Source organism: Misgurnus anguillicaudatus, chromosome 21 (assembly GCF_027580225.2).
Source record: "Misgurnus anguillicaudatus chromosome 21, ASM2758022v2, whole genome shotgun sequence".
NCBI classification, from domain to species: domain Eukaryota; kingdom Metazoa; phylum Chordata; class Actinopteri; order Cypriniformes; family Cobitidae; genus Misgurnus; species Misgurnus anguillicaudatus.
In genome coordinates, this window is record NC_073357.2 from 48,834,870 (window position 1) to 48,856,707 (window position 21,838).

Here is a 21,838-nt window from a genome sequence, read left to right on the forward strand (position 1 = left end):
AACATTGTTTGGTCCACAGCGCAGGTATTAAAACAGTATGCTTGTGGGAACATTTGACCACAATGTAGTCAAAACCTGACCTAAGCAGTAAGCACAAATTCATACATTAGTGTAAATAGATATAACCCCCCCCCCAAAAATTGCATTCTGATATAAATGCATGTAATAGCAGTTGACAATTTTAGAGAAATGACTCTTTGGAAGATGCAAATTACAGGGTTCAACTTCAAATTCAAGGACCTTTCAAGGACTTTCCAGGTCCAATACCCTCAAATTCAAGGACTAAATGTGGGGACACATTTCAAGTGAGAGCAAGGTTACATTGTGTTACCTTTTAAGCTACATTGTTACAGTTCACTTTCGAAGGAACTCACGATGCTTCACTGCTGTGACACTTTCGGGACACCTCCAGGGGTAGGTGCGTCTGAATGTGTATATCAAATTCAACCAATGGTGAACCTTATCAACAAAGACAGGGTGACGCGGGAGCCAGGAAGTATATCGCTATCTGAAATATTGCCAAAGACGGCGTTGCAGGGACGCAGGAAGTATGGCAAGGGAGACGCAGCGTCTCGTTCCCTTCTCAGGAAACAACAGTTACATACGTTTTCATGTGTCAAACACAACTATGCAAAAAAGCATTTCGGTATGAATCAACATTCGCATACAGAAGATATAAACATTTAAACATAATCTTAAAAAGTCTAGAATTTTTATGATATTATCCTACACTACACAGGGAATAATATGAATTTTTTCCCAGAAAACTTCTTGCATAAAATAAATTCAAGCACTTCAATGACCTGTATATGTGTGATTCTCACGAAACCATTGAAACACCACGGCACTAATGATTTTAGCTTTAAAATGTGTAATATAGTAACATTAAAAAGCATCAGAATTGACACAATACTGTGTTCTACCTTGCACAATGTGTGATTTCAACATAAGAATTTATAATTGTACATTTTATCTCATTTTCTGCTGAAATTCTCATTACTGCAATGTGTCCGGCTGTGTTTGAACATGCGTTATGTTGTAATTTAATCAAATTAACACAAAAATATTAAGAAAAAAAATAAATGGATGTTTTGCTAGACTACTTTAGATGACAGAAAAATATTTACTGAATATTCATGTATAATAATAATGAAGAAAAATTAGGAAAATGATGTGTTCATGTCTGATGTTCTCATCCTCCGCAACACTTTTTGAGAACAGTTTAAGCACACATACAGAATTTTAATAAAGTTTGATTTTGAGTGAAAAGCACGTGGACCAGTTACTTCAAGATGGCTACCAGGTAAGATCATTTTTTTACAGTTAATTTGAAATATTGTCTTGTCAGAATGCTTACACGACATTTTGATTATCATTACCGCAACAGATGCTTATTAAATGTTAATTTAATGAATAGAAGCATAATACTTTGATTTTAAATGCTTGTGCAGAATCTCCAAATTATGTTCTTTCAGGTTTGTCATGTCATTTTGAAAATATGTCAGTGTTGATGTTTTCTGACTGTTGCGGTAATGAGATTTTTTAGGACTAATTTTTTAAAATATGTTACAAAAAGTGTTAAATGATAAGTAAAAGTTTTTAAATTAATGTTCCCATTTACTCCAGACTTTGTTTTTCAATGTCTGGTGGGAAAAAAGTAAATTTAAGCAATTTTTACATTTTCATGCTTGACATTTTTAAAACCAAGTTTTCATGAGAATCACCCATATATGTATGTTGATTTTCAAAAACTTCCCAGGGCCTTGAATTTTTCTCCAGATTCACAAACTTTCAAGGATTTCAAGGACCCGTGGGAACCCTGAAATTAGTCTTTTATCGTAACGGGGTTTCCAACCTTTTTGTGAGCAAGGGCTACCACAATGGATCAAATCTGGAGGGTTAACTTTTTTGATATAGTCTACTCAAAACTTTATTTTATTTTACTAGTTGATATGCTTAATCATTGTTTCAAATGTTAAAAAACATAAAAGAAGCCAAGCTAAAATAAAAAAATGTAATAAATAAATATTAAAATTGCGGCTATTAATAGAATGTGCTTTGGTGGGCAACTTACAGACTCCTTACCGACAACCCTTGGACACCATGTTGGAGATCATTGATGGAAGGTCTGTTGAAATAAAAAAATCCAACATTTATAAATATAATGTATGAAAACATATTTGAATACAGAAAAAAGAACGTCAAGAAAAGTGAAAACACAAACATAATAAATGATCCCCAAAGGTAGTGTCTTTACAGCTCTCTCTCTCTCTCTCTGTCAGGGTGTCTTCTCTGGTTAATTTCACAACAGATAACAGATATACTGTTATGACAGTGGATGCCCTGCTAAATTAGGAATAGCTGTCTTTCTCATTTATTTCTTTCTCGTTCTCTTTCCTAGCTCACAGTAAACTAATTTTCCATTATTTAATTTGAACCTGCTTGTCATGGCTGTTTTAGAAACATTGTGAATAGATGTGCATTCTGTGTGTATAAATGTATTCTCTTTTTATTCTTCCATACACACAAAGGAGATGAACGTTTTCTAGGAAAGTTGTCTGAAAACAGCAATTAAATGGTCTTTCTTACTGTTCCTGTAAACATTCTGAAAGAATTTGACTTATATTACTGTAGCAGCAGTTTTAAAATCTCTGTAGCAATTTTGAGCAATTACAATTGACTTCTTTGTTCTTCAAAACTTGCTAACAATACAGTAGACTTTACCATTCTCAGCACTGTCTACCCAACTGTTATATTTTACCTGACTTTTTTTGGCTATTTCTGTATCTCCACTACAGTTAAAATTACGACCTAATCCTTATGCCAGACAAAAACACATAATATAGTGTAACTTATAATAACCATAATGTAATACACTCACCTAAAGGATTATTAGGAACACCGGTTTAATTTCTCATTATTGCAATGGTGTAATGGCGTGGGGGATGTTTTCTTGGCACACTTTAGGCCCCTTAGTGCCAATTGGGCATTGTTTAAATGCCACGGCCTACTGAGCATTGTTTCTGACCATGTCCATCCCTTTATGACCACCATGTACCCATCCTTTGATGGCTACTTCCAGCAGGATAATGCACCATGTCACAAAGCTCAAATCATTTCAAATTGGTTTCTTGACAAAGAGTTCACAGTACTAAAAGTCACCAGGTCTCAACCCAATACAGTGTCTTTGGGATGTGGTGGAACGGGAGCTTTGTGCCCTGGATGTGCATCCCATAAATCTCCATGAACTGCAAGATGCTGTCCTATCATATATGGGCCAAAATTTTTCTAAAGAATGCTTTCAGCATCTTGTTAAATCAATGCCACGTAGAATTAAGACAGTTCTGAAGGCAAAAGGGGGTCAAACACAGAATTGGTATGGTGCTCCTAATAATCCTTTAGGTGAGTGTATATACCATACCAAATAATATAAGATTAACAATGCATAATGCATAACACAACAAACACTTTCCATCCCTCAAAGTACTTACTTTAGATGATCTGGCCTTCGAAGTGAGTACAGCAGTAATACACACTTCCAAACAGAATTAAGCCCTTATCTTTGAATGTTGGAAAACACGTTTGAATAAATACAGCACCCTAGTGTTGGCTTCTTGCTTGATATAAACATCCTCTAAGCATTTTGAAAAAAAAAAATTGATGTGATAACACGCTGTTCATTCAGTTCAAACAAACAACAGAGCCATGGCATTGCAATAAAATCTAATCATCACTGCCTGCAGGATTTCATATGGTTCGCTTGGCTTTCATCGCTGTACCCTGTATCTGTGTTTATGTACAGTATTGTAAGCATATTTAGTAAGAAAACAGAAAAGGACAAATGTGTGTCATGCTACTATAAAGGTCATCCCTGGAAAGTGGGATTCTTGATCGCTTGGGAAAAAAGCTGGCTAGCCCAATGAGCTAGCTGGACTCCGCTGAGACAATATTAAAGATTAATCCGTTTTATAATTAAGCGTAGTTATCTGCCAAACCTGTCAGATATATAAATAAATAAAATAAATGAAATAAAAAAGAAAACAAACACCCTATAATCACTGTTAAACCTGCAAGTTATTTTAGCAAAACTGACATGTAACCAAATTCATGACTATTTTGGCTAGAAGTAGGTTACTCATGTATGGACTATATTGGGTACTAAGACAGTAAAATGATGACGCTATTGCTTGCAGGGTAGCAACAAATACAACATTTAAATTTTACTACTTGGCAAATGTTTATTTATTCATATAAATATTTAACTCTGTGATAGTCTTGAGAAAAAAAGAGCAGGAAAGATCAAGAATAGATGTTCAACACACCTCACAGACACAAATAGAAATGCGCATGCTTGTCACAATGTGTTTACACTCCTTCATAGACAAGTGTTGCTTGTCAGGTGGATTTTGCAGAGACATACAGCTGATTATTGGTGCTGTGGAGAACAGGGTCTCTGTGGAAGAGAGAGAAAAATGACATGACCTTCAGTGAAACCAAAAATAAAATAAAAACGTGCTGGTGAGTCAGAATGCTTTTGTTAGCTTATTCTTAAGGGAACAAACGGCAGGGCATTTAAAACCAATAGTGAAGGTTATCTTTCTCATGGATGAAACTGTGGTCTATCTCGGTTGTCAGTCAGTGAGTCTGAATGCTTGTCAAAGATTTATTATACTTGCATCTGATGCTTTGACGTCTGTTTAAACGTGTTAATGACTTCCTTTCTTTAGCCAAACTGGAGATATATTAATACTAATTGGAGATAAATTAAAGAGATAGTTCACCCAAAAATGAAAATAATGTCATTAATGACTCACCCTCACGTCGTTCCAAACTCGTAAGACCTCGTAAAGAACACAGTTACAGACGTTTTATATTTAGTCCGAGAGCTTGTTGACCCTTCATTGAAAATCTATCTACGGTATACTGTCCATGTCCAGAAAGGTAATAAAAACATCATCAAAGTAGTCCATGTGACATCAGTGGGTCAGTTACAATGTATTGAAGCATCGAAAATACATTTTGGTCCAAAAATAACAAAAATTACGACTTTGTCTTCTCTAAAGTCACGTGACTGCAGTGATGCGGATGACATACGATGCGGCTGACGTGACGAGTGGAGCTTTTTACCCAAAGTTGAATATTTTTCAAATCAGTTTTTAGCATGGAAGAACACCGCTAGCTGCTGGCTTTTTTTAAAAACGTTGAGCTTCCATTGGAAACGATTGAAAACATGCGCCGGCCGCGGGCATAAAAGCTTTGGTGTGCACGCCCCCTTAGTCTGTTTTTCACTTGATTGGAACAATGTACAATAAAATGAAAATCGCTATAGAAATAAATGAAACTGAAATAAAACGGTCTACAATTCATCAATACACATTTTTTAAATCAAAATTCACTATTTTACTTTGCCTCTGAAAATGTTTTTCTGTTCATCTGACATCACAAATTCCTCCTCTGACATCACAGCCCTGCCATGCAACCACCTAGCCAAAGTCCACTATAATAAAATGAAAGGTTTATATATTATAATTAAGTCATACATTTTCTCCTCATTAAATGTTATGTTTCACCTGAAACAGACGTAATACAGCCCTGCGTCCAAAATCACATACATACTGTGACAGTAGGTACTGAATTAGATGATGTACCTACTTATCGACCATTAAAACAGTAATATGAATATAGATAGTATCAATGGATTCCGGTTGTATTACATCCCAAAACCCAAAACAGTGGCAATTCTTTTAACCAGAATGTAAACGGCACTGACATGTCTGCATCCCCACACGCACCAGTCAGAGAGAAACTCCGTTGGCCTCGCATCCAATTTGGCCCGCTGTTCCATTTATTTTCATTTGTTATCTGACAACGACACCAAGGTAACCACTAAAATGTGCATTCAAAACAGGTCTGTCTCAACGAAAATTGCCCTACTGCCAGCCACACGATGTCAAGCGCTCTTGGCAAACAGAGGAGAAATTGGAAAAGCACTCGATGCACACACACACACACAAGATAGTTTGGGTCCTCTCGGGTCCGTTTGGCAAAAACGCATTCATTTTGAATTACCTGAGACCCGATGCCGATATTATTATTATACCTGACCCGTGTGTGAGGCACATGTGAAACTTTTAGACCCGAACCTGCTCGTGTCTTGGGTTGGACCTCGGGTTTTCAGATCTACTGTAGGTGGACCCGTGAAGACTTCTTACTCACGAGATAGTAAAGTGTCCATCGAATGAACACTTTGGGATCTTGCCAGTAGGTCATCCAGGTACTTTTAGCCTATTGTTTTTCGTTAACTATGAATTCAGACTTGTACTCACCACGCTTACTGCTTTTCGTCTACTATATAGTATAGAAGTAGGTGGTTTCGGATGGAGCAAATGTTTCACTTTGACTTTTCAATTCATATTTGTATAGCACTTTTCACGGTTGCAAATCACCTTTACAGAAGGCACAGAATAGAATAAACTTAAGGATTAGTCCATTTTCTTAAAAAAAATCCAGATAATTTACTCACCACCATGTCATCCAAAATGTTGGTGTCTTTCTTTGTTCGGTCGAGAAGAAATTATGTTTTTTGGGGAGAATTGCAGGATTTTTCTAATTTTGGTGGACTTTAGTAGAGCCTAACATTTAATGTATAACTCAACACTTAACAGTTCTTTTCAACGGAGCCTCAAAGGACCCCAAACAACCCCAAACGAGGCACAAGGGTCTTATCTAGCAAAATGATTGTCATTTTTGACAATAAAAATAACAAATATACACTTTTAAAGCACAACTTCTCGTCATGTAGATCCGGTCGTGATGCGCCAGCGTGACCCCACGCAATACGTCATGACGTCAAGAGGTCACAGAGGACGAACGCGAAACTCCGCCCCAGTGTTTACAAGCGTCTTGAAAGAGGACCGTTCCTACATTGTTGTATGTCAACTGATACTAATTAATGTCTTTGTTTCAGTTTATTGTTTAAAATGGTCCGCAAATGTGCGTTTTATATATGTAACACATGACCTCTCTACGTCACTACGCATTTACGTTAGGTCGCGCTGGACCGGACCTAGACAAAAAGTTGTGGTTTAAAAGTACATATTTTTTATTTTTCTTGTCAAAAATGACAATCGTTTCGCTAGATAAGACCCTTATGCCTCGTTTGGGATTGTTCATAGTCCTTTAAAACTCCGTTGAAAAAAACTGTTAAGTGTTGAGTTAAGTATTAAATGTTGGGCTCTATTAAAGTCCTTTAAATTGAGAAAAATCCTGCAATGTTTTCCTCAAAAAACATAATTTCTTCTCGACTGAACAAAGAAAGACATCAACGTTTTTGATGACATGGTGGTGAGTAAATTATCTGGATTTTTCTTTTAAGAAAATGGACTAATCCTTTAACATACATTAAACACAGACAAATCAAGTTTACAAAGAAACATTTCAAATAGTAGTTCAGAATTGCCTCATATGAAGTTATTTATATCCAATAAATTCTTAAATCAGCGACCGATGGTTCCTCCTTTGTGCGCTTTACCCCTCCCTGTCAGAGCCACTGCCACACACGCATTAGCCCTTCAATCTTCTATTAATACGCACAGTAATTTCAGCTTCCCTCCATTCCAATTACCTCCTGCTTTGCACTTTGTAGGCACATTCATCTAATTCCTTCATGTATGAAATGATCTTGTGTCTGCTACAGGCCACACCATTAAGTTGAGGCTTGTTCTTGACTGATAAGCACAAGCATTATTAAATGATCACCAAAGCTCCCTTCTGACCGTTTCCTCTGTGGAGGATTTTGCTTCCCTCATTCAATCACTTTCACTCACTTTAAGGAGTTTGCAGCCCTTAGAAAGGCACTGAATTATGGAAGAGGGTCTGCAGTGATAAGAATATTATGAAAGGAAAAGGTTACTTGAAGTCACTCAGTAGTGCGATCAACAGATGTCACTTTGAGAAAACTTTCTTTTCTTTGTAAACACACAAGATAAAAGGTGATGGGGTCACACGGGGTGGACTGTGAAGATGAGTGGCACAAAACCTTCAGTATACTTTAACTGCGCTATCATAAACATTGGTAAATACATTTTCAAGGCCATTGCAAGATGGAATTTGAGAGTTAGAAAAAATTATTCATGGTTGTGTAACATAAAAAATGGTGCATGGTGAAAAGTTGCTTTTTCTAAATATTTAATCAAGTTTTCAATTATGGTTCTTTGTCTTTATACATTTCTCTTTAAAACTCCTTGGGGTGGGGGAATAATAGATTTAGACAAGACAAATGCTAACATTTAGTAAGAAACAGCTATGAAAATAGATGCAGATAGCATAGATTCGATTAAATCATTTTGGAAGTATTTTGATAGTTCATACTGAAATCTCACTTTTGATTGCAGATATTGGTATACTGTAGTAAACACTTTAAAATACAGTTGTATGTTTTAACATTTGTAAATGCACTAGCTAACATGAACTAATAATGAGCAATATAGTTTTCGCATGTAATAACTAATTGTTCATGTTAGTTTATATTGTGCATTAATGTTAACAATAAATTATGTTAATTACATTTTTAAAGGTACATTTTAAAAGTAAGATAAATAAAGAAGATTAATAAATCAAAAAGTTGATGATAACTAATAAAATGAAAGTGGCGATCCTTAACATTTGCCTCTCTACCGCCATCTCTGTTTGAAAAATAAAACTGCAGTTTGTAAATGCTACGCCGCATGGATGAATCTGATGTCTGTGATTATTGCATCAGAGCAGATTTGTTATTATAAATTGCCATGACAGTTAGAAGTACATCCTAAAAGTCATATAAGACGACGTCATCTAAACAAATTAAATATCGCACATTTTTTCAGACTAAATGAAATCATTAAATGTTCCAACATAAATAAAAGACATGTGTGTGTTTGTGCATTCGTTACACGTGCGTCGAAAGGGTTTGTGTAAAAGACGTTTGTGTGTGTGTGTGTGTGTGTCTGCGTGCATGCGCTGCTACACGCGCATCGAAAGGGTTTACGATAAAAGACACGTGTGAGAGTGTGTGTGTGTGTGTGTGTGTGTGTTTGCGTGTGTGTGTTTTTGTGCGTGGGTTTACGATAAAAGACACGCGTGTGTGTGTCAAAAGGGTTTATGATAAAATATGCGTGTGTAAGAAAGACACTGTGTCTTAAGACACTCACTTAACATTAAACTGATTACACATGAGATTAAATTGAAAGTTAGTTTGAACGAAAAACTGTTATCCAATAGTAGCAGTGGGCGTTTACTTCCAAGTCGTCAATGCAGCCCGCCCATTAAAACGGATCATTTCTCTAACCAGCCTCAAAACCAGGGTACAAAATAGCCTATTACTTATTGCTTTTGATGTTTTTGGATGTAAAAATCATGCAAACATCATGAGTAGACCTCAGACAACAGTCTAAAACAATAAAAACGCCAGAGGAAGGGCACCTTTAAGGATTTTAAAGGTACATTTTGAACATTGATTTTTTTGTATTTACTCAATGACAGATTTTTGTTTATTTTTAACTGAAGAAAGTTGCGGTGTTAACAAACACTACCTTACTGAAGTGTCTTACTATACTGGCTAATCTAAACACAAATCTTGAGATGTGTTCTGCTCAAACACTTATTTTTTCTTGTTCTAGAAACGCTATTTCTGAAATTACTTTAATAAAAAAATGTAAAGTCTTCAAAATGACCAACCAAATTACCCAATAAGGTGATTGTGCCTTTTGTTCACAGTTTCTAGTGAATCATCTCAGGTGATGGAAAAGCAAGATTGATTTAGTCTTTAAAGCTTAAACGGCGAATCATGAAGAAGAAAGCATGGATCCAATAGTAAATAAACACACATGCATGCAGACGGTCAAAGACTCAAGATCTCATCTGTAAAAGATGCTGATTCACTCTCATGAGAGAACAAGCAAATGAGGCACTTTAAGTATCATTGATTTTAAAAAGAAGCTAATCCTCCTACAAAGCAAGACCCAACAGTAATTTACCTCGTCAGCTCAATTAGGAAATGAGAAATACTGGTGTGTTCTTACCCGCCTCCTTATTAAGCTTAACCTACACCAAATGCAACTGTAAAAAACATTCTCTTGCTCTTTTTTTTTAAAGCTAATGTGCTCCTATGCAGCTCAGTGGTAACACATTAAATTAGCAGCGCAAAATGTCGAGTTTAACCCAAAGAACACATTTAATGTTAAAGAATATAGACCGTGTAATGCAATGTACGCATTTCACGTCTTTTGCAAGCACAAATATGTTATTTTGAATGTAGACGCGCGGTAAGCACTATCTTTTATCCAGGCTGCAGCTAGTTAAAATGCTTAACTTCTTAGAATGCCGTAAATGAAATGTGAACCACCCCTAAGTAACTTTGAATTAAAGAGTCTGCCAAATGCGTTAATGTGAATGTCTAAAGGCTTCAAAGTAAAGTGACCCAGTAGTGCACATGAAAAGCAAACGTAAGCTCACAACACAACGAAAAAAGCCACAACACAACGGAAATGCTCCCGTTGACATTCCGTTTGTCCCTGTTCAGCACACTTCTCTGCATATTTTTCTTTCTCCATCAAGATTTAAATACTTTATGCATATAAAACATTAGACAGACGGCTAGCAAAACAGTCACATTAGGAGAGCTTCCTAATATGAGGGCAGCGTGACGTGTCTTTATGCCGAAAGCGCCCCCTAGTGGTTGGGAGCATTTCTGTTGTGTTGTGGCTTTATTTCATTGTGTTGTGGCTTTTTTCCGTTGTGTTGTGGCTTAATTTCATTGTGTTGTGGCTTTTTTCCGTCGTGTTGTGGCTTTATTTCGTTGTGTTGTGGCTTTTTTCCGTTGTATTGTGGCTTTATTTCATTGTATTGTGGCTTTATTCCGTTGTGTTGTGGCTTTATTTTATTGTGTTGTGGCTTTATTTCATTGTGTTGGGCTTTATTTCATTGTGTTGTGGCTTTTTTCCGTTGTGTTGTGGCTTTATTTCATTGTGTTGTTGCTTGTTTCCGTTGTGTTGTGGCTGTATTTCGTTGTGTTGTGGCTTTATTTCATTGTGTTGTGGCTTTATTTCATTGTGTTGTGGTTTTATTTCGTTGTTTAGTGGTTTATTTCGTTGTGTTGTGATTTATTTCGGTGTGTTGTGGTTTATTTCGGTGTGTTGTGGTTTATTTAGTTGTGTTGTGGATTTGTTTCGTTGTGTTGTGGCTTTATTTCGTTGTGTTGTGGGCCGTGGCTAAATTTCATTGTGTTGTGGCTTTATTTCGTTGTGTTGTGAGCTTACATTTGCTTTTCAAATATTGCAGTTTGTGCACTACTGGGCCTGTATCAAAGTGTTAATTGACTTTTCAACTTTAGACATTTTTACTAAAAATTATGTGTTGTTTTAACCCACGGTTGGGTCAAACATGGCCAATAACCCAACTGCTGATTAAAATTAACCTAGAAAAACTTAAAAGAATTTGGTCCCTGTATGTGAATTTTAACCATTTTATACTGCACTGTATTATGTAATATGTAACTGTCATAATGAATGTAAACACAACATTTCAATCAATTTAAATCTACACAAGGCACTAAAAAGAAAGCTTCTAATAAATAATTAACCTGATGTAACCTGATCTTTAACTATAGTGTAACTATTGTAAATGCAGTTTCCTTATTGAAAGGAGAACTGTCAATCAAATAAGATTGACAACTTGCATGTTCCTCAAATGAAAGCAACAAAAACTGCATCCCTTGGGGATGGTTTGCTGAGGTCTAGTCTGCTAGCACTGCTGTTTAATAAGACGATTACTCAGGAGAGGACGGGTCAGCGTTTCCACACTAACCTGAGGGCACACAACCATCAGCAGGCTTTTATGGCGCATAGCAAGGTCTGATTACTTCTGAACTCACCAATTCATGTTGAGTGGACACCTTACTAACATCTCTTGATGTCAGCAGAGGCAAACATATTTCTTACATTACACTCAGGTTAAGCCACTAAATTAAATTAAGTCCAAGGTTAATTTCTGTTTAGGTTCGTCTTTTTAGACTTTAGACCATCTTATTTAAAAATTCAAAATCTCTCTCCAATCACATTGTTCCCACTTTGCATTCAGTTTGTGACATGTATATCCATTTCGTTTGAGGGCACATTAAAAACTGTGAGATGCAATTTTTAACACATTGTCTTGCGGTTCTGTTTACGAGACAAAAGACGCAACCACCTTAACATCTGACGGTTTTATCCAATTTCACACCTGTGCTATGACCACTTTGTGCAGAAAATACACCTGCTGTGAGTAAGAGTTAGCTTGTTAAAAAGTTAAAGGTGAGGTGAACAAACACCGATAAGAAGAAAGGTAACATAACAAGACGACCTGCTAGACAAATTGCAACAAGGGGGGGAATTGCAATGTAGTTTGATCTTCAGAGCTGTCCACATGCCTTCATATACTGTAACGCTTCAAGTGTGCTGGCAGGAATGTATACATTTGCTTTTCTGTGTTTGGGAAAACCCTTTAGAAAGCACAAAAAAAAATGAAATGTTAATTGTTTATGTATTATTATGTGTATGGATGTATTCTCTGTTAATGTATACTACTTACAGCAACAGCGACAGATCGCATGTGTCTAGGCTCGAAAATTAGGCATTCCATTTTCAGAAAAGATATTCATAAGCAAGACGCTTGTTGTGTGTACTATGACAGCACTGGGGTGAAAGCAGAGAATCCGAAATCTCCCTCGAGCAGCTGAGGTGTCATGAACTGTTGGGAATTCCATCTTAATTGGAAGTCTGGCGGAATTTACACACCACCGAAAAAGAGAGAGAGAGAGAGAGAAAGAGATTTATTATAGCTAGGAAAAAGACATTTGGAAGAAACAAGCCAAGAATACCCACGATGCCCTGTGGATGTGATTTGACCTCTAGCTTAATTTGCATACACGAAAAGTTGGCATCCATAGTAAAAACCTGATATGAACCTGAGGCTTGAATTGAGATATTAATAGAGCTCGCTAAGGGGTTACTGAAGAAGAAACTTTTATTCTGTTAATGAGAGAAACTGAATTACAGAAGATCTCTGTAGTAAATACTGATATTGCGTCCCGTCCCACACCGCAGTGGGATGAACTCGATGTCCGTTTTACAGCTCTTGTAATTTAGAGTCAGACATTAGCAGACCATCTGCTTCCAAAACTAAAACTACATAAAAGACATAACATTGGGGTTATTTCCTAATGCTATGAGCAGTAAAAAAGGCATTATTGTGCGTTTTGTTTGCCTAAGCAAAATGTTTATAATAATGTTTAACAATGCTACCTAAATCAATCCAAAAACACTAATTTCGCCCATATAACTGTATAGTTATGATATCTAGCAACAGGGGATAACTGCCAAAGCCATCCAGAATTTAGAAGCCACCAAACACCTCCATGTTCTCCCCATTCAAAGACTGTTACATGAGTAGTCAAACAAGGAAGTATGGTGGCACAAAATAAAAAGTGGTGATTTTTTAAGCGGATAAAAATGGGAACTATATTGTATGGCGGAAGATCACTTAGACCAGGGCGCGCAGTAACATCATCACTCCTGACTACTCCCCTTCTCGCGCAAAATTTTCATGTAACAAACTACTCATGTAACAGTCTTTATATAAGGAAAACATGGAAGTGTTTGGTGGCTTCTAAATTCATCCCTGTTTAGATCCTAAGGAATGAATGGGGCTAGGCTAAATGCTAACACATTCACAACGCGCACTGAAATAAAAGATAGGTAAGTATTAAATTGTTGAGGTAAGAACAGTGGTGTGTTCCTTAAAAGGACAGGTTGGGTGTTTTGCACTTGAAGCCCTGTTTTCGGATTGTTTGTGATGAAATAGAACGGTTTTGACTGAAATTTCGACATATGCGGCTGCCCCGAGATTTTTCAGGTGTTTGTTGTTTCACCTCCCACAACTATAATGGCTGTGTAGGTGCACTGGAGCAATCCTTCCTAAAATGCATTAAACTTTCGTTTACAAAGACGTGAAACTCACCGAGTGGTCAGGGGTGTTCACTGATATGCTCACACAAAAATCGCTTGAATAATAGACACTCCAGCCCAGTTGGTGGCGATAATCCACCTTTGCCAATTGCAAAAATACAAACGGGTTCCCGGCGCGGAGTAATACCATACATCACAGCACATCTAATACAAGTCAATGGAGTTGGCAAAAACTACGATAAAACCTGTTGGAATGCGTCTTTTTTGTGTGAGTATATCAGCGAACACCCCCGACCACTCGGTGAGTTTCACGTCCTTGCAAATGAAAGTTCAATGCATTCTAGGAAGGACTGTTCCTGTGCACCCACGCAGCCACTATAGAGGTGGGAGGTGACACAAGAAACACCCAAAAATTCCCGGGCCAGCATCATATGTCAAAATTTCAGTCAAATTTCATCATAAACAATCTGAAAACAGGGCTTTAAGTGTAAAATACCAAACTTGTCCTTTAAGTAGATATGGTCTTTTTGATAGGCCTGTAGAAAATATATCATGTCCCATCACACACTGCAGTAGGACTTACTCAATATTGGTTTTACAGCACCTCTTATTAAGAGTCAGACATCAGTGGCCCATCTGGTTCAGTATTTGCATGCCATTATTAGCAATTCTCTTGCCGTCCCGCAGCTGTCACCCTGCGTAGAGTTTTACTTCCTGTGATTTCTCTGCACATTTTCCTCTTTGTCCCCGTGACACTATAACATCAACGCCATCGATTTCCGTCAATGCTTCCAGTAGATGAAAGCAGCTGCAGGTGCTGTGTAAGGATGCGAATGTGCCCGTGCAAGTGTGTGAATCAGAGGCTTATAGCCGTAAGTCACGGTTGTGATGTAGTTTATTGGTCACTCGTGTCAGGGTTTGTTTGATGGCTAGGGCGTGAGCTGGCACGGAGACCGGGGCAAGAGAATGTAAAGCTACTGACTCACTATTTTAAAGCTCTCTCATTACTCAGCACAGTTACGGGGATTTGCAAGGACATGCACACACAGACACGCTTTCCTTTGTTCACTGCTCCAAGGCGAAACGTCAGCACGCTATTGTCACTGTTTATAGCACACTAATGCACGCTGACTTAAATGTGTAGGCAAACTCACTCCTTCGCTTTCTGACGTCTGAAGCATAATTTTACTTTCTCTCTCTCTCTCTCTCTCTCTCTCTCTCTCTCTCTCTCTCTCTCTCAAAAAAGCAGTTGCAAGTGGGATTCTAATGTTAATTTAAATCAATATCAGGGCACAAAATGTACTGTTTTAAAAAAGTAAGTGACAAGGCATTACAAAAGCGTTTAATTAAGTATTATGCAAAGCATGCAAATACTTTAAACGAATATGAAAAAAACTACAAAACAAGCACATTATCAATTAAGGTTTTTGTATGACACCTTTAACTCTTTAGAGACATACTTGTACAGTAAAGTACACCTAAAGGATTATTAGGAACACCTGTTCAATTTCTCATTAATGCAATTATCTAATGAACCAATCACATGGCAGTTGCTTCAATGCATTTAGGGGTGTGGTCCTGGTCAAGACAATCTCCTGAACTCCAAACAGAATGTCAGAATGGGAAAGAAAGGTGATTTAAGCAATTTTGAGCGTGGCATGGTTGTTGGTGCCAGACGGGCCGGTCTGAGGATTTCACAATCCGCTCAGTTACTGGGATTTTCACGCAAAACCATTTTAGGGTTTACAAAAATGGTGGGAAAAGAGAAGAATATTCATTATGCTGCAGTCTTGTGGGCGAAAATGTCTTGTTGATGCTAGAGGTCAGAGGAGAATGGGGCCAACTGATTCCAGCTGATAGAAGAGCAACTTTGACTGAAATAACCACTCGTTACAACAGAGGTATGCAGCAAAGCATTTGTGAAGCCACAACACACACAACCTTGAGGCGGATGGGCTACAACAGCAGAAGACCCCACCGGGTACCACTCATCTCCACTACAAATAGGAAAAAGAGGCTACAATTTGCCTAAGCTCACCAAAATTGGACAGTTGAAGACTGGAAAAATGTTGCCTGGTCTGATGAGTCTCGAATTCAGATGGTAAAATTTGGCGTAAACAGAATGAGAACATTGATCCATCAGGCCGTGTTACCACTGTGCAGGCTGGTGGTGGTGATGTAATGGTGTGGGGGATGTTTTCTTGGCACACTTTAGGCCCCTTAGTGCCAATTGGGCATCATTTAAATGCCACGGCCTACCTGAGCATTGTTTTTGACCATGTCCATCCCTTTATGACCACCATGTACCCATCCTCTGATGGCTACTTTCAGCAGGATAATGCACCATGTCACAAAGATCGAATCATTTCAAATTGGTTTCTTGAACATGACAATGAGTTCACTTAATCCATGACCATGTAAATTCATGTGAATTCAGCTTTTTTCCGTGACGGGACCACAAATGTAATTTCCGTGTCACTCCCACGGATTTCTTGTGTCATTTTATGTATTGTTTTTTGTGACTTTTTTATATTTTCTTACCATTGTCGAATTGGGGTTAGGGTTAGAATCACTTTCTGTTACATATTTAGACATCCTGACCCCAACTCTAACCCCAACTGCAGGCAAGAATAGTTTTAAAAGCGGAAGAAAGACATGTAGAAACCAATACATAAAAGTACATCCTAAGCAAACCCCAAATCTAACTGGGGCTGCCAATTTTAAGGTAAGTTGATTTTATTAATAAAAGTCATTAGTCTGGTTTTGTTATGCAGATTTGGCAACCCTCCATCTTCCATTCCACCATACAAACCAATCAAGAATAGAAGCAAACAGCAACTACCATACATTCCTCCTGAACCGACAAACATTTCCTTGTGTATGTTTGTATTAGTACATGTTAACGATATGCAAAAGGTACATACAGTACCCCAAAGTGAACAATAACGCGAGTTATCATCTCCAACGTAAATCTCTTTTCTTGGACTACAACAAACACACAGATTGTAGGCAACAGTTTACTTCCTGGGCCTGTTGACGTGGACAAAACCGACATTATCATAATTCCTCCCGCTTCAGACTCACAGCCTGTAAATTAAGCCCTGTTAGCATTGGATGGTGAGCAAATCTTTCAAACATGGTAAGGAGCGTCACATTTCTGGCTGACATCAGAGGCATTAAGGCATTAATCACAACGTACAGATTAGCTGACCAATCAGGGACACAGCGTTTTTTAGATCGACAAGCTTTGTACAAAATCAGAGCGTTTGAGGAAAGCAGTATATCTGGAGCTACAACAATGCACGGTATATGGAAAATAATGTAATTTTTTAACCATAAACCACGCGAACACATTGTATTATATAAAAAACACAAATAACTGTGTTTTTTAGCAATGAAATAGGTGCTCTTTAAAACACAAAGACAAATGGCTATGAAGCAAAAACATATGAATCAAGAAAAAGCTAAAAGTTCATGTGTTTTTGGAAGAGGCGTGGCTTTGGAGAGCGCTCTGAACGGAGAGTGGGATCTGTTAAAGCTAGCTTGCTATGGCTAGCCTTTTAAACCAATATTTAATGAAAAATGCAACAGATACCTTAATTGTCATTTTGTTCTGGTTCAGTATATGACTCAGTTTCAAACAAATATCGTAAGCACTATCATAATATTACGTCATTTTTAATACTTTTAATGATATCATTTGCATATTGGGGCAATTCTCGTGTGTGTGTGTTTTGTCACCCAGGGTGAATGACTCACTTCATTTCTAATGCAGCATGTTTTTTGTTGCCAGCTTGTTAGTGTAAATGCTTGTGCCATGGTTTCCCAGTGAGACTGTGTTTGTGTTTTTGACACGACATACACACATGATGTGTGCGTGTGTGTATAATGTAAAACTGTAAAAAAAAGTACATGAAGTAAAATTACTATGACTAATCTCACGTCCAAAAAAAGCAACGGTCTGTCTTTTTTCACTCCTGTGTGTGTGTGTGCGTGTGTGTGTGTGTGTGTGTGTGTGTGTGTGTGCGTGTGTACCTGGTAATTATCACATTGTGGGGACCAATTGTCCCCATAAAGATAGGAATACCAGTGTTTTTGTGACCTTGTGGGGACATTCTGATGTCCCCATGAGGAAACAAGCTTATAAATCAAACAAAATGATATTGTTTCTTGAAAATGTGAAGTATCAGAAAGTTTTCTGTGATGGTTGGGGTTAGGGAATGGGGTAGGTAAGGGGAATAGAATGTATAGTTTGTGTGGTATAAAATGCATTACGTCTATGGAATGTCCCCACAAAACATGGAAACCATAATGTTTGTGCGTGCGTGCGTGCGTGTGTGCGTGTGTTTTAATTGTTATTGTAATTACACTGATGCTCACATCTGCAGATATTGACGTGCATTATGACATCAAATCATCTCCCTCCATTCAATTAAACTCTTAAAACTTTACTTGATGAGAGATGTGAAAGGACAGCTGAGAGGATGTGCTATCTAATGGTTTCTATGGCAACAAGAATCCACCTGCCTAATCTTTACAATTATTCACTACTACATTAGAGTGCACTAGAAATGTAACGGTATCTCTATATATAATATCTATAATCAGGGTGCGATATGTGAAAAAAAAATTAAAGGGGAGTGAATGCTTTCCAATATTTTAAAGGGGACATTTCACAACTTTTTTTAGGATGTGAAATAAATCTTTGGTGTCCCCAGAGTACATATGTGTAGTTCTAGCTCAAAATATCATATATAGATAATTTATTATAACATGTTAAAATTGCCACTTTGTAAGTGTGTGCAAAAATGTGCCATTTTGGGTGTGTCCTTAACATGCAAATTAGCTGATCTTTGCATTAAATGGCAGTGCCGTGGTTAGATTTAGTGCATTCAGTGCAGATTAAGGGGCGGTATTATCCCCTTCTGACATCACAAGGGGAGCCAAATTTCAATGACCTATTTTTTCACATGCTTGTGGAGAATGGTTTACCAAAACTAAGTTACTGTGTTGTTTTCACATTTTCTAGGTTGATAAAAGCACTGGGGACAAATTATAGCACTTAAACATGGAAAAAGTCACATTGTCTTTAATTTAAACATTAAGAACCACAGGCTTATATTGATTATTTAGGGTATTAATTTTCTTGTAACTATTAAAATAATTGACTAATGTTGTCCCCACTGGGGATAAAAAAAATTCAGAAGCAGGGATATAAAGAGCAAAGGGGGGATAATCCCCCAAACCCCTCAACAAATCACACCCTGTCTATAATATAAGATGCTTTGGAGAACCAGTGGTGTTTATGCAATTATACCACAGGTGGATTGATGTGCAGCAAAACAACAAAAAACAAACAAACACCAAGACCTTAACCATGGGTTAAGGTGTCTACCGCGCCTAGTTTGCCGCTTGAACAGTTTGAGTTTACTTGCTTCATCCGTGCGTGAAATTCTAGTCATCGAGACATTCACATGGAAATTTGCATCATGGGAGGGGCTTCTGTGACTCCACTCGCTTTCTGTAATCACGTCACTACTAGAGCAAGCTCCTGATTGGTTAACGCAGCACGTTTTTCCTCCAAAGTTCAAATTATTCAACTCGCACGTTTGCTGTGGCAATGCTCAATTCACGGCATTTGCGCGAACTAGAAGCGCAAATGAGGCGGAATGGCATCTAACGCGCCGCACTACATGCCTCATTCGCACCGTAAGACTTCCAGACGCGCGTCAACGCCTCTTCACATTGACTTAACATTGAAATCACTCGCGCTTGACGCCTCTACCTGGTGTGAACGCAGCATTAGGAAAGCATTCCAGAACATTGTGTTTATTAATTGCAACACATGTCTGGTGTGATATTAACATAATAACTATAGGGAAATTATATGGAAAAACCTACAGGTATAGGTTTTAAAGATTTGTCAAAAGTATTATTAATTTCTTCAGCTGTAGTCAGAGAAACTTGTCAGATTTTTGTTATGTTACCCTGCCGGTGAAAATCATTCCAGAACATTGTGTTTATTAATTGCAACACATGTCTGGTGTGATATTAACATAATAACTATAGGGAAATTATATGGAAAAACCTACAGGTATAGGTTTTAAAGATTTGTCAAAAGTATTATTAATTTCTTCAGCTGTAGTCAGAGAAACTTGTCAGTTTTTTGTTATGTTACCCTGCCGGTGAAAATCGGGCAAACGTCTCAAAATCTAAAGAGAGTAGGAGCATCAAAGTTTAATTGCATCCATAGTTTTCACCATGATTTCAATCATGACCTTACTCAAGCTTACAGTATACAGAATGTGTGAAAACCCAATTAAAAAATATTTTTGTGTGATTTACTGTTTTCTACATAAAATTGTCCTATATAATGTAAAAAAGATTTGTGAAACAACAAATAGTGAGTAAATAGTAACAGAATTAAACACTATGTATTTAAGAGTTTTTCAGGTTGAGTAAACCACAAAGACGAAAACAGAAGCAGGAGAGATATATTTTCTCTTGGGCTTTAAACAGCTTTAAAAGTCTGCACTATTAGCTCTGTTTCTAAGAGTCAGAGGCGGGAGCGGTGCGGCTCTCTGACGTTAATGAGAGGGATGTAGGACGACACCCTGCCTGTCTGACTGTCATGTGACCAACGGCATAGGCCTTTTTTATCTGGCCGGTAAGAGAGACTTTAATCACGTTCCCACTAAGAAAGATGCACTAATGGCTCTCAAGAGACAACATCTGCCAGCTTGATTCTTCAGACTTCAAATGCCTTTAAAGGGACAAAGAGTGTTTCAGTCCAGCAGGGGAACATTAATTAAATGGAAGAAAGAGAAAGAAATGGAAGAGAAAGGAAGACAGACAGAGAAACAAAGTGTGGTGGTGTGTCTACGTGTCCAACACTCACTCAACATGAAGCTAAATCAGTGTTAAGTGGAGAGTGAAATTATTAGTTTGGAAGTGCAGTTACCAAGATTTTATCCACAGCTGCACCAGTCATTAGGCTTAACCCTAAATGCTTTGTTGTTTATAGACAATTTAGCAAGTGCAGAATACAAAAGGGTCTAAACTATTAAACAAAGAGAATTGAAATTGATGTCCACTTTGGATAAGTCTTAATCCACTAAAGAATAATTTTAAACTATAATACCAAAGTAGTGATGTTCATTTCAGTTCACTTTCCTGACTGACAACCGCACCTTGTTACACATTAAAGGAACAGTATGTAAGAAATTTATATCAATTAATCATAAAATGGCCCTGATATGTCAATAGACATTAAGAAATCATTTTCACTTCAAATACTTATATCACTGACAACAGTGATCTGGCCAGAATATTGTCATTTAAAAAGTGGAGTTGCAGCCCTCAACTGGTGTTTATGTTGTCATTTTGTGTATTGGCCAACAGTTGTGTGATTGCAGTACCAGTTTTAGCCACAAGTTTTGTGATTGCAATACCAGTTTTGGCCACAATCCTACATACTGTTCCTTTAACCGTTGTGTAACACATTAACCGTTAACTGATAAGATTTTAATATTAAATTGCCATTAAAGGTGCAGTGTGTAATTTTTAAAAGGATCTTTTGACAGAAATGCAAAATAATCTACAAAACTATATTATCAGGGGTGTATAAAGATCTTTCATAATGAACCATTATGTGTTTATTACCTTAGAATGAGACGTTTTTATCTACATAAAAAGAGGGTCCCCTTACATGGAAGTCGCCATTTTGGGCCGCCATGTTTCTACAGAAGCCCTTAACGGACAAACTTTTTTTACTAAGTTGTCTCCGACGATGACATGTTTGATGACATGTTTTTCTCTATTTGTTTCAAAAGCGAGGGGGGAGCAGTGGACTGAGCCGT

The 21,838-nt window shown here is 37.4% G+C and overlaps 1 long non-coding RNA gene across 1 annotated transcript in view; it reads right to left on the bottom strand.

Moving 5' to 3' along the window:
• Positions 1–1,993: 1,993 nt before the first annotated feature.
• Positions 1,994–21,838, bottom strand: part of LOC141352998 (uncharacterized) — a 67,022-nt gene continuing 47,177 nt past the window's right edge. Inside the window, exons 2-3 of the long non-coding RNA XR_012360052.1 lie at positions 4,323–4,453; positions 1,994–2,128 (exon numbers count right to left, since the gene is read on the bottom strand). This is a non-coding gene — a long non-coding RNA (uncharacterized lncRNA). The remainder of the gene's footprint in view (positions 2,129–4,322; positions 4,454–21,838) is intronic.